Source organism: Hoplias malabaricus, chromosome 13, assembly GCF_029633855.1.
Source record: "Hoplias malabaricus isolate fHopMal1 chromosome 13, fHopMal1.hap1, whole genome shotgun sequence".
Classification (NCBI taxonomy): Eukaryota; Metazoa; Chordata; class Actinopteri; order Characiformes; family Erythrinidae; genus Hoplias; species Hoplias malabaricus.
Window position 1 is genome coordinate 31,472,767 of NC_089812.1, and position 11,925 is coordinate 31,484,691.

General features: G+C 44.9%; 1 protein-coding gene across 1 annotated transcript in view; it reads right to left on the reverse strand.

The window, feature by feature from the left end:
* Nucleotides 1-11,925, reverse strand: part of baiap2l1b (BAR/IMD domain containing adaptor protein 2 like 1b) — a 52,783-nt gene that overhangs the window by 35,100 nt on the left and 5,758 nt on the right. The gene's annotated exons all lie outside the window — the stretch shown is intronic.

The following is an 11,925-nucleotide window of genomic DNA, read 5'->3' on the forward strand; positions in this document are numbered from 1 at the left end:
AATGTTTTTCTCATGGATATGTAATTGATGAAGAGACCATTATTCCATCTCAGTAGTTGAGCAAAGCACAATTTTCCCAAATTATTACTAAGTATTCCTGAAGTCCTGACTTGAATCCTGAAAACTATATTGAGTTCTCACACATTTTCCATTAGCTTCAAGCCGGGCTAAATTCAGCTAAAGCTGGGCGTCTGAAATGCAACTGTCTGGTCACTTTAAAAACAGCTGGTCTATCAGATTGGCTCGTTCCTGCTGGGTGTGTTTTGACTGCTGTCCAGCGGCCAGTGCTGCTCAGCACCGTTCAAACAACATGACAGACTAAAGGTCACCAGAACAGCCTGGTAAAAAGCTTCCTTTGTGGCACGAGGGAGGGAGGGTGTACGTGTGTTTGTGTGGGGTTGGTGACCACCTCTCTTTTCACTGCTACACAAATCAGCGTATTAGGGTGTGGGCACAAGTGCAGGTCACATTGTTTAAAACAGAATCAACCGGGAGCTAAAACAGGAACCATTCTTTGCTGCAGGCCCTTTTCTGGAGTAAAAATAAATGTCTCAAATAAATATTGTTTGAGAGGTGAGCTTTTCCGGTTGTGACTAGATTTGATAAGATATTGTTCTCAATAACAACTCAAGAAAAGCCTCAAATGCACAGTGTTTGAGAGCTGGGGTCTTTAATACAAATTAAGCATTTCACCTAATAGTACTGCTCTTAATCGGCTTTTTTCTCCCCTTAACCCTGTCTTTTAACCCTTTAGACCCAGCAGGACCCAAGGGGCACAAAGGCAGTGACAATTGCAAGGCACACACTAGACAAGGAGCCAGTCATGTGTTTTTGGATTGTGAGAGGAAGCTGGAATAAACCCATACAAACACAGGGAGAACACGTCAAACTCCCCACAGACGGTGAACCTAGAGACGTGTGACAGAGCCATTTGTATTTGAACTCTCTTTACTCGAATAATCACCAATTTAATCCTTAGACTACAGTGTTGCAAACAATGCAGAGTGACAGCCCAAGTCAGTAAGAAGAAACCTGAAACTACATCCTTATTGGACTTGAAAAACACCATAGTTATCCAACCTGGAATTATAGCAGGAAAACTCTGCCATTTTGTAATTCCTGGTTCCTCATCCTCAACCCTCTGTGGTCTTAGGGCTTTTTTTTTTTCATTTTTTTGCATATCTTATTTCCACTTTAAATGCATTTGCCTGTAACATGATGATTACACCCCCCCCCCATCCCCCCAGGCTCTGAAGCTCAGTTATATTTGATTCTACTTTTCAACACTGCTGCAGCAACTTCAAACATCAAATTTAAAGCACTAGGCACATTCATCCCTGCAAAATATACAAATGAGCTCTACTGGGTTTTGAGATGATTTGATAATGATTTGAATTTGATGATACGTTCTGAATGTACAATGTCATGAAAAAAAAGACATCTGAAATGAAACTAAAAAACACAAAGGCAGACTTGAACCTGTCAATACTTTTACGACACTATTACGTCCCTGTGTAATTAGATTGCCTGTTTTATAAGCAGTATTTAACCTATAGATGCACTCTTTGTATTTTTGTACAATTGCAGACTTGTTGCTCTGCATACTTTGTTTGTCCCCTTTCACCCAGTTCTTCAAGTAGTCAGGACTTGGGCTGTGGATCATTCTCAGCACTGCAGGTGTCTGTGTCTATTAAAGTGGCCAATGAATGGAGAGTGTGTAAAAACTCCAGCAGCGCCGCTGTGCCTGAGCCTCTCGTACCAGCACATTACACACTAACACACCACCCCCACGTCAGTGTCACTGCAGTTCTGAGAATGATCCACCAGCCTCTGCTCTCTGCTTCTCCTGTGAGGGTCATTGATCATGGAAGAACAGGGTTCAAAAAAGTTTTACGCACAGTTTGACTACAGTCTCTTCTATGGTCAGTGGAGCTAGCAATATGCACATTATGTTGTAGAAACAGGGCGGCATGGTGGCGCAGCAGGTAGTGTCGCAGTCACACAGCTCCAGGGACCTGAAGGTTGTGGGTTCGATTCCTGCTCCGGGTGACTGTCTGTGAGGAGTGTGGTGTGTTCTCCCTGTGTCTGCGTGGGTTTCCTCCGGGTGACTGTGAGGAATGTGGTGTGTTCTCCCTGTGTCTGTGTGGGTTTCCTCCGGGTGACTGTGAGGAATGTGGTGCGTTCTCTCTGTGTCTGTGTGGGTTTCCTCCGGGTGACTGTCTGTGAAGAGTGTGGTGTGTTCTCCCTGTGTCTGTGTGGGTTTCCTCCGGGTGACTGTCTGTGAAGAGTGTGGTGTGTTCTCCCTGTGTCTGCGTGGGTTTCCTCCGGGTGACTGTCTGTGAGGAGTGTGGTGTGTTCTCCCTGTGTCTGTGTGGGTTTCCTCCGGGTGACTGTCTGTGAGGAGTGTGGTGTGTTCTCTCTGTGTCTGTGTGGGTTTCCTCCGGGTGACTGTCTGTGAAGAGTGTGGTGTGTTCTCCCTGTGTCTGTGTGGGTTTCCTCCGGGTGCTCCGTTTTCCTCCCACAGTCCCAAAACACATGTTGGTAGGTGGATTGGCGACTCAAGAGTGTGTGTGTGTGTGTTGCCCTGTGAAGGACTGGCGCCCCCTCCAGGGTGTATTCCCACCTTGCGCCCAAAGATTCCAGGTAGGCTCTGGACCCACCGCGACTTATAGATAATGAATGAATGAATGTTGTAGAAACAAGGAAGACATTATAAAATGGCTGACCTGTGTACGTAGCCTCCTGCCTCACCTCGTGATCATAAGTCACACTGTAAAATACAGTTTGTCTACCTTCACCCAAAATACAGCCAGAGGTTTAAAACGTATAATTAATATATGAGTAAAGTGGGATGAAACTATGACCTTGTTTTTCAAACAAAGCAGAACCTCTTCTCTTACTCCTTCATTTGTTTACTTTCATAATGAAAATGTTTCCTAGCGACAAGCATTGAACAAACAATTCTCACACAAGGAGTGCTTTATTCTAAGCCAATTATAAATAATTCATAACAAGATAAATAAACATTACGAAGTTGTTTCCTTGTACCACCGCTGGACATTTGATGATAATTTAGCTTAGAATGTGGTAGATGAAGAGTGAGCATGCTTTTTGCATACTGTACCCTCATAAAGACAACTCATGAAATGTTCGACCATGCACTGAATAAACCCTGTTTTGCAAAAGGAAAGTAGAGCCAAGGAATTATAGCAATACTTCTATAAGTTTATGGGTACAAGCTGCAGAGTTAAATTACCACAGGAAAATAACATGCAAATGATGATTAGTTTATTGTCGATACTATCTCACTTTGGCAGAGCAGGCTGCTGCTGTTGGGAACACAACATGGATATGATACCAACTAACGACAAATTTACAGTCTAGAATTTGACTTTTAAATAAATACAAGGTACAGCTGTTTTTGCCCCGTTCTCTCTGTTATTTCATAGTCATTCGTGTTTCTTCTTATATATATTGTATCTCCAAATGCTGACAGAATAAAGTTGTAGCCTATTCACACTTCTGTGTTCTTTATCCCTAAATAGAAAGTTAATTTGGAGCATTCAGCTTACACATAATAATAACAACAAGAATAACTCTTACACCCATTGGCTTTCTATGACCTTCCTTGTGCTCTTAAATGGCTGAAATCAGCAGGTGTCACCTGATTTGGGTTATGTAAAATGTCTCTGGAAGTCATTCAAAGGAAGCTGAGGATGGATATTTGTGTATATATTTGTGTGTTTGGGAGAGAGAGAGAGAGAGAGAGAGAGAGAGAGAGAGAAAATCAGTAGCAGGAAGTAGTAGGCCACTAGGATAACACCCACTGAGCCTGTCCAGGAATTGTACTCTCACACTGACCTTTGACATCAAAGAAATGTATGGAAAATGTGCCCAATATTCAGGGTAGGCCATTTATATGGATACACCTTAATAAAATGGGAATGGTTGGTGATATTAACTTCCTGTTTGTGGCACATTAGTATATGGGAGGGGGGAGACTTTTCAAGATGGGTGGTGCCGATGGCGGCCATTTTGAAGTCGGCCATTTTGGATCCAACTTTTGTTTTTTCAATGGGAAGAGGGTCATGTGACACATCAAACTGATTGGGAATTTCCAAGAAAAACAATGGTGTGAGTTTCCACAAACAGGAATGTGGCACAAACAGGAAGTTAATATCAACAACCATTCCCATTTTATTAAGGTGTATCCATATAAATGGCCCACCCTGCACACTTTTGCTATAGACACTGAGAATGGGCCACCACCTAAATACAAATATTATCAGCAGGGGAGAAGGTGACCTACAAACTGTGCCGGTGGTGCAGGTGAAGAATGAAATAAATAACATAGGTAATGTTATAAAAACAAACTAGCTCAAAAATAACAATAATAATAACAAACAAAGCACAGGCAGTATATGTGTTATATATGACTCCCTCATCAATGTCCACAGCCATGAGTTCATTCAAAAAACTCCAGAGTATCTCACATATTTCCCTTAATTCATTATTGTGTATAACGTAATCTTCTCTACAGTTTCTCCAAGATATGCTTTCTCCGTTCGTGTATGCACATTAGAGCTATCAAAGAGCGCTCGTCCATTGAGAAGATTTGAAAGTTACATAACATGGGAGTACAAGGATCTCCTTTCACAGTTTGTGTGTAACACCATTCCCAGTAGTATAAACGTCTGGGACATTTTCCCATACAGTGGAACACTATTTCCTTGTTATGACTGTGTTTCACCTATTAGCATTATGCGTGAGTGGCTCAAAGGTAATGATGTTTAGATGACGTAATCTTGGTATTTTTCTTAGTAACAAAACTCAGAACTGCTTGGCTCTATGCAAGAGATCACATCCGTGAGAATGAGTAGCAGAAATCTGATTACATTCCAGGGAAGATTTTAATGTCATCTGATCAGTGCCAGTCCGTGTCTAAGATATGGCTAAATGCTAATGATTTCAGTCCAGGAACTGAATAGTTCCAAGTGCACCAAATGTTCAAAACACAATTAAATTAAAAATGGGTTTCTTTAAAGCAACATGGGGCAATTTCTCCATGCTATATGTTACTCTATATCAGCTGGTGTAATTCTTTAAAGAACATTAAATAAATTAAAGGGATGTGGAGATTCTTTCTATTTTAAATAGCTCTGCACTCACAAAAGCCAAACATTTTCTGAGAGGGTCTTTTACAGAAACATCACACCATACTCCATCTCTACTGTGGTTAATATCAGTAGAATCCCATAATCATCAGCGCTCACTTCAAGCTTGGAGTTGTCGGACTGATGTGTGTTGTTTGGTGGGACATGTTCTGACTAAACAGCCTCTCCATGCCTGAGACACCTGACCCAGGAAGAGGAGGTGGGGGGTGGGGAGGGCGCAGGTGTGTCAATCTGCCCATGACTCTCAAGGCTATCCAGTATCAACTCAGCCATGTCACAGCAGCTCAGGTTTCACTGTGCCAGAAAAGCCAAGGGTCAAGATGTTCTACTTGCTGGGGAGAGTTTGTTGACGCGCACTGTGAGGCGAGATATTCGGAGGTTATCCGGGCCAACCTGGCCATGCGGGGGCAGCTCTCCGCTCTTATCACCAGACGATAGGGTGTGCACTGTGTTAGCAAATGTTTCCAAATGTTACCACTTGTAGGGGACAAAGTCATGGAGTCTAGACGTAATTAAGCCACATGGAAAGGAGAGGAAGTTACAACAATCTGAACACTTGGTGCCCAGTCAGTCAGATTACAGGGAGGCTTTTTCAATACTATGTACTATGGCATTTTGCCAGTAAGTTGATAGTGATCGTTTTCTTTTCTCCACTTTTAACTTTAAAGCTTAGATAGGCTTAGATTTGGTTGAAGATGTTATTAACAGTGTTTTTCCATGCGAAATGCATCATCGTTCATTTAAATAAGTATTCACACCTTTTCAAGTCAACCTTAATCCTTCCTTATCTATTATTCATTCATTCGTTCATTCATTGCATGTAATTGCTTATCCAGTTCAGGGTCGTGATGTGTCTGAAAGCCTAACCGGAATCACAGGGCGCAAACCGGGAACACACCCTGGAGGGGGCACCAGTCCAAGCAGGGCGACACACCCTTACATTGAGTCACACACTCACACGTACGGACACTTTTGAGTCGCCAATCCACCTACCAACGTGTGTTTTGGACTGTGGGAGGAAACCGGAGCACCTGGAGGAAACCCACACAGACACAGGGAGAACACACCTCACTCCTCACGGACAGTCACCCGGAGGAAACCTACGCGGACACTGGGAGAACACACCAACTCCTCACAGGCAGTCACCCGGAGGAAACCCACACAGACACAGGGAGAACACACCACACTCCTCACGGACAGTCACCCGGAGGAAACCTACGCGGACACTGGGAGAACACACCAACTCCTCACAGACAGTCACCCGGAGGAAACCCACGCAGACACAGGGAGAACACACCACACTCCTCACAGACAGTCACCCGGAGGAAACCCACGCAGACACAGGGAGAACACACCACACTCCTCACAGACAGTCACCTGGAGCGGGAATCGAACCCACAACCTCCAGGTCTGCGATATATAAATTAAAAGAAATTATTTAATTAATTAAAAATGAAAGTCAATTTTCCCAACTGTTGTCATCTGAACTGTGGCTAAACTATAATCCAGCTATTGAACCCCAACTGCTTCGACCAGCCCCGAGTCATAGATCAGCTTCAACAGGAACAGTTCAGGCTGGTTCTAGGTGACAGTGAGGAGTGTAGTACTAGAATCAGGATGAATTAAGTAATTTGGGACAGTAACATCACATATTGCAGTGTTGAGCCATGCTAAAACACCGGACGGGAAATTCTTTCACCGCGACAGCCCTACGTGGAGGGAACTGGAGCACCTGGAGGAAACCCACGCAGACACGGGGAGAACACACCTCCTCACAGGCAGTCACCGGGACCCTGGACCGTACCGCTTAACTTTGTAACATATTTAAAGGAAATGTATTTAGCAGCGAGGATGACTGTTAATAAAGGCCACTCTGTTGCCTCAGCAGTAAAGAGTTAAGTTAAATCTCATCACACACAAAGGTAATCACATTTTTGAAAAGGCAAGTTAGGAAAATAAATCCTGTCACAGACAGACAGGTGCCATTTGAATTCATATCAGCCTGAACTCTAGAAACCCGGTTCCGTCTAAGAGTAAATTACATTTGTGCTTCTGTGAAAGAAATGGATTTGTCTTTCCATTGGGATAGAGCTTCAATAAAATACGGCAGCAATGACATGCTTGAGTGTCTCACTATAAGAATAGGCCCGGTGTATAAGCGAGTTTATTTTCAGGCATTGATCTAAACAATCTGAACCTGGCATTTCTGAACTCTATACTTCATCAAGTGAGCATCTCTACAGCAGTCTATTCCTTTAGCACCTCAACTGGCACTGATTAAATTCTGCTCATTCATCAACACAGCATGAACACCACTGAGCCATACACTCTGCCCTGGATAAACTGAGAGTACCAATCAACCAAGCAACCAAACACACACACACACACGCACACACACACACACACAATCTTCAGCAAATTTGTCCATTACACGTTACAGGGGATGTCTACGATTGTGGGGAAACGCTGTTCTCTGGTTTGTTTATGTTCAGAATCTCCATGTTTTTTGTGGTGGAATGGTGTGTTTGAGGGGGAAAAAGTCTGAATTACCACAGAAACTCATTTGATTCTCGAGTTTTTAGTTTTGTCCAGAATTTACAAGTCAGTTAAATCTACAGCAAAATTTAATTGTCTAAACTCCTCCAAAATGCTTTGGTTTTTTACCTATTTACAGACACTGTGGCTTTGTAAACACTTTAGATCTGTGAAATTAGTTTGTTTCGGGCACGCAAACATACTAGAGAACTGGTGAGGAAACTGTATAAAAAGTGATTTTTTTCTTAAGTGTGAACCTCACCTTTAAGAGGTTTCTGATTAATTTAACTAGAGCTATCCTAGTGCTGTTGATCCACATATAGTATTTATTCTTTAAGTAATGCAGTGACCAGTAGGATGTGCAATAGTATATGGTAAAATGATGTTCCCTAACTAAAGGTACTGTAAATGTACTCTTAAGGGTACCAACACAGTGACAGCAATGACAGTTTTTCTGAGACTATTCCGAGATAGTAAAAAAAAAAAAAAACACTCACACTTTTGAGTCGCCAATCAACCTACCAACGTGTGTTTTTGGACTGTGAGAGGAAACCAGAGCACCCGGAGGAAACCCACGCAGACACAGGGAGAACACACCACACTCCTCACAGACAGTCATCTGGAGGAAACCCACGCAGACACAGGGAGAACACACCACACTCCTCACAGACAGTCACCCGGAGGAAACCCACGCAGACACAGGGAGAACACACCACAGTCCTCACAGACAGTCACCCGGAGGAAACCCATGCAGACACAGGGAGAACACACCACACTCCTCACAGACAGTCACCCGGAGGAAACCCACACAGACACAGGGAGAACATACCAAATTCCTCACAGACAATAACCCGGAGGAAACCCACGCAGACACAGGGAGAACACACCACACTCCTCACAGACAGTCACCCGGAGGAAACCCACGCAGACACAGGGAGAACACTCCAAACTCCTCACAGACAGTCACCCGGAGGAAACCCACGCAGACACAGGGAGAACACACCACACTCCTCACAGACAGTCACCCGGAGGAAACCCACGCAGACACAGGGAGAACACACCACAGTCCTCACAGACAGCCACCCGGAGGAAACCCATGCAGACACAGGGAGAACACACCACACTCTTCACAGACATTCACCCGGAGGAAACCCACACAGACACAGGCAGAACATACCAAATTCCTCACAGACAATCTCCCGGAGGAAACCCACACAGACACAGGGAGAACATACCAAATTCCTCACAGACAATCACCCGGAGGAAACCCACACAGACACAGGGAAAACATACCAAAATCCTCACAGACAATCACCCGGAGGAAACCCACACAGACACAGGGAGAACACACCACACTTCTCACAGACAGTCACCCGGAGAAAACCCACGCAGACACAGGGAGAACACACCACACTCCTCACAGACTGTCACCCGGAGGAAACCCACGCAGACACAGGGAGAACACACCACACTCCTCACAGACAGTCACCCGGAGGAAACCCACGCAGACACAGGGAGAACACACCACACTCCTCACAGACAGTCACCCGGAGGAAACCCACACAGACACAGGGAGAACATACCAAATTCCTCACAGACAATCACCCGGAGGAAACCCACGCAGACACAGGGAGAACACACCACACTCCTCACAGACAGTCACCCGGAGGAAACCCACACAGACACAGGGAGAACACACCACACTTCTCACAGACAGTCACCCGGAGAAAACCCACGCAGACACAGGGAGAACACACCACACTCCTCACAGACTGTCACCCGGAGGAAACCCACGCAGACACAGGGAGAACACACCACACTCCTCACAGACAGTCACCCGGAGGAAACCCACGCAGACACAGGGAGAACACACCACACTCCTCACAGACAGTCACCCGGAGGAAACCCACACAGACACAGGGAGAACATACCAAATTCCTCACAGACAATCACCCGGAGGAAACCCACGCAGACACAGGGAGAACACACCACACTCCTCACAGACAGTCACCCGGAGGAAACCCACACAGACACAGGGAGAACACTCCAAACTCCTCACAGACAGTCACCCGGAGGAAACCCACGCAGACACAGGGAGAACACTCCAAACTCCTCACAGACAGTCACCCGGAGGAAACCCACGCAGACACAGGGAGAACACACCACAGTCCTCACAGACAGTCACCCGGAGGAAACCCACGCAGACACAGGGAGAACACACCACAGTCCTCACAGACAGTCACCCGGAGGAAACCCACACAGACACAGGGAGAACATACCAAATTCCTCACAGACAATCACCCGGAGGAAACCCACGCAGACACAGGGAGAACACACCACACTCTTCACAGACATTCACCCGGAGGAAACCCACACAGACACAGGGAGAACATACCAAATTCCTCACAGACAATCACCCGGAGGAAACCCACACAGACACAGGGAGAACATACCAAATTCCTCACAGCCAATCACCCGGAGGAAACCCACACAGACACAGGGAAAACATACCAAATTCCTCACAGACAATCACCCGGAGGAAACCCACACAGACACAGAGAGAACACACCAAACCACTCATAGACTGTCACCCGGAGGAAACCCACGCAGACACAGGGAGAACACACCACACTCCTCACAGACAGTCACCCGGAGAAAACCCACGCAGACACAGGGAGAACACACCACACTCCTCACAGACTGTCACCCGGAGGAAACCCACGCAGACACAGGGAGAACACACCACACTCTTTACAGACAGTCACCCGGAGGAAACCCACGCAGACACAGGGAGAACACACCACACTCCTCACAGACAGTCACCCGGAGGAAACCCACGCAGACACAGGGAGAACACACCACACTCCTCACAGACAATCACCCGGAGCAGGACTCGAACCCACAACCTCCAGATCCCTGGAGCTGTGTAACTACGACACTACTTGCTGTTCCACCCTTATGCTGCTACAGTTTATCCAATATGTTATTCCTGCTGCTGTAGTCAAGGTGACAACACGCATCTCTTTGAAGTTGCTTATTCAGAGGCACATTAGAATGAATTATAATCAATTATAAAAACATTCATTAAAGTATGAACCCACGTTTGCCAAAACAGGATGCTCAGGCTGTTTCCAAATGTCAAAAGAAGAAAAGGGCTGGTGTTCATTTATATTCCATTATATTCTAATATGTAAACATTTCCTTCAGTCACAGTTTGATAAGAGACTAACCAGAAAGTAAAACAGAATCATGTGCCTCCAGCACTGAATGCAGTGGGGCTTGGTCTCTGTGCTCAGTGTATGGTCTGGAACTGGAACGTTTCCAGTTCAAAGAATCAGTGTCTTGTATTTAACAATTATTATATATTTATATTTTTTCCTATAAATGAGCATTTACTTTTAGTAAAACTGCTGAATACAATTTTTCCGGAGCTTAGCCAGGATATTCTGTGAATATTCAAATGGTAGGGTGTTGTATATTTTTGTCATTAACAAAATCTGCTTCCAACCCCTGCTTTAATATCCCTCCAGTGCGGCTTCTCTCGCTAGCTATGTTCGCTAACCTGCTAACTAGCTTGCTAACTATGGGCACAGAGTATACACAATTCAACAAGTTTAAGCAGATGTGCTCTAATTTCTAAAATGAACTGTGGGGTAGCCTCGCTTCGTTGTAAGTGTGCTGTTTTAGCATGTTAGCTTGCTTTACATAACTGAGTTTTAGGCTTCACTTGCACTAAGACGTTTATGTTGATAAGCCTGAATATGGGTGGAATGAGGAGAGCACTGTTTTTACTGATGGTCTCTAAATGTGGTGAAGGGTTGCCTTTATCAATAGCCACATTTGTCAAAAAAAAAAAGAATATCTGAACCTCAATACAAAAACACACGTTGCAGGTGGATTGGCGACTCGAAAGTGTCTGTAGGTGTGTGAGTGAATGTGTGTGTGTGTGTGTTGTCCTGTGAAGGACTGGCGTCCCCTCCAGGGTGTATTCCCGCCTTGCGCCCAATGATTCCAGGTAGGCTCTGGACCCCCCGCGACCCTAAAAATTGGATAAGCGCTTACAGATAATGGATGGATGGATGAACCTCAATATTATAAACCAAATTCCTACCCAACCAACAAAGATCCGAATATCTGAATATTCAGGGCCAGCCCTAATAAAACCCAGTTAAAAATACCAGGATATTCTTTGTGAGATCCTGTGAGAAATACCTGA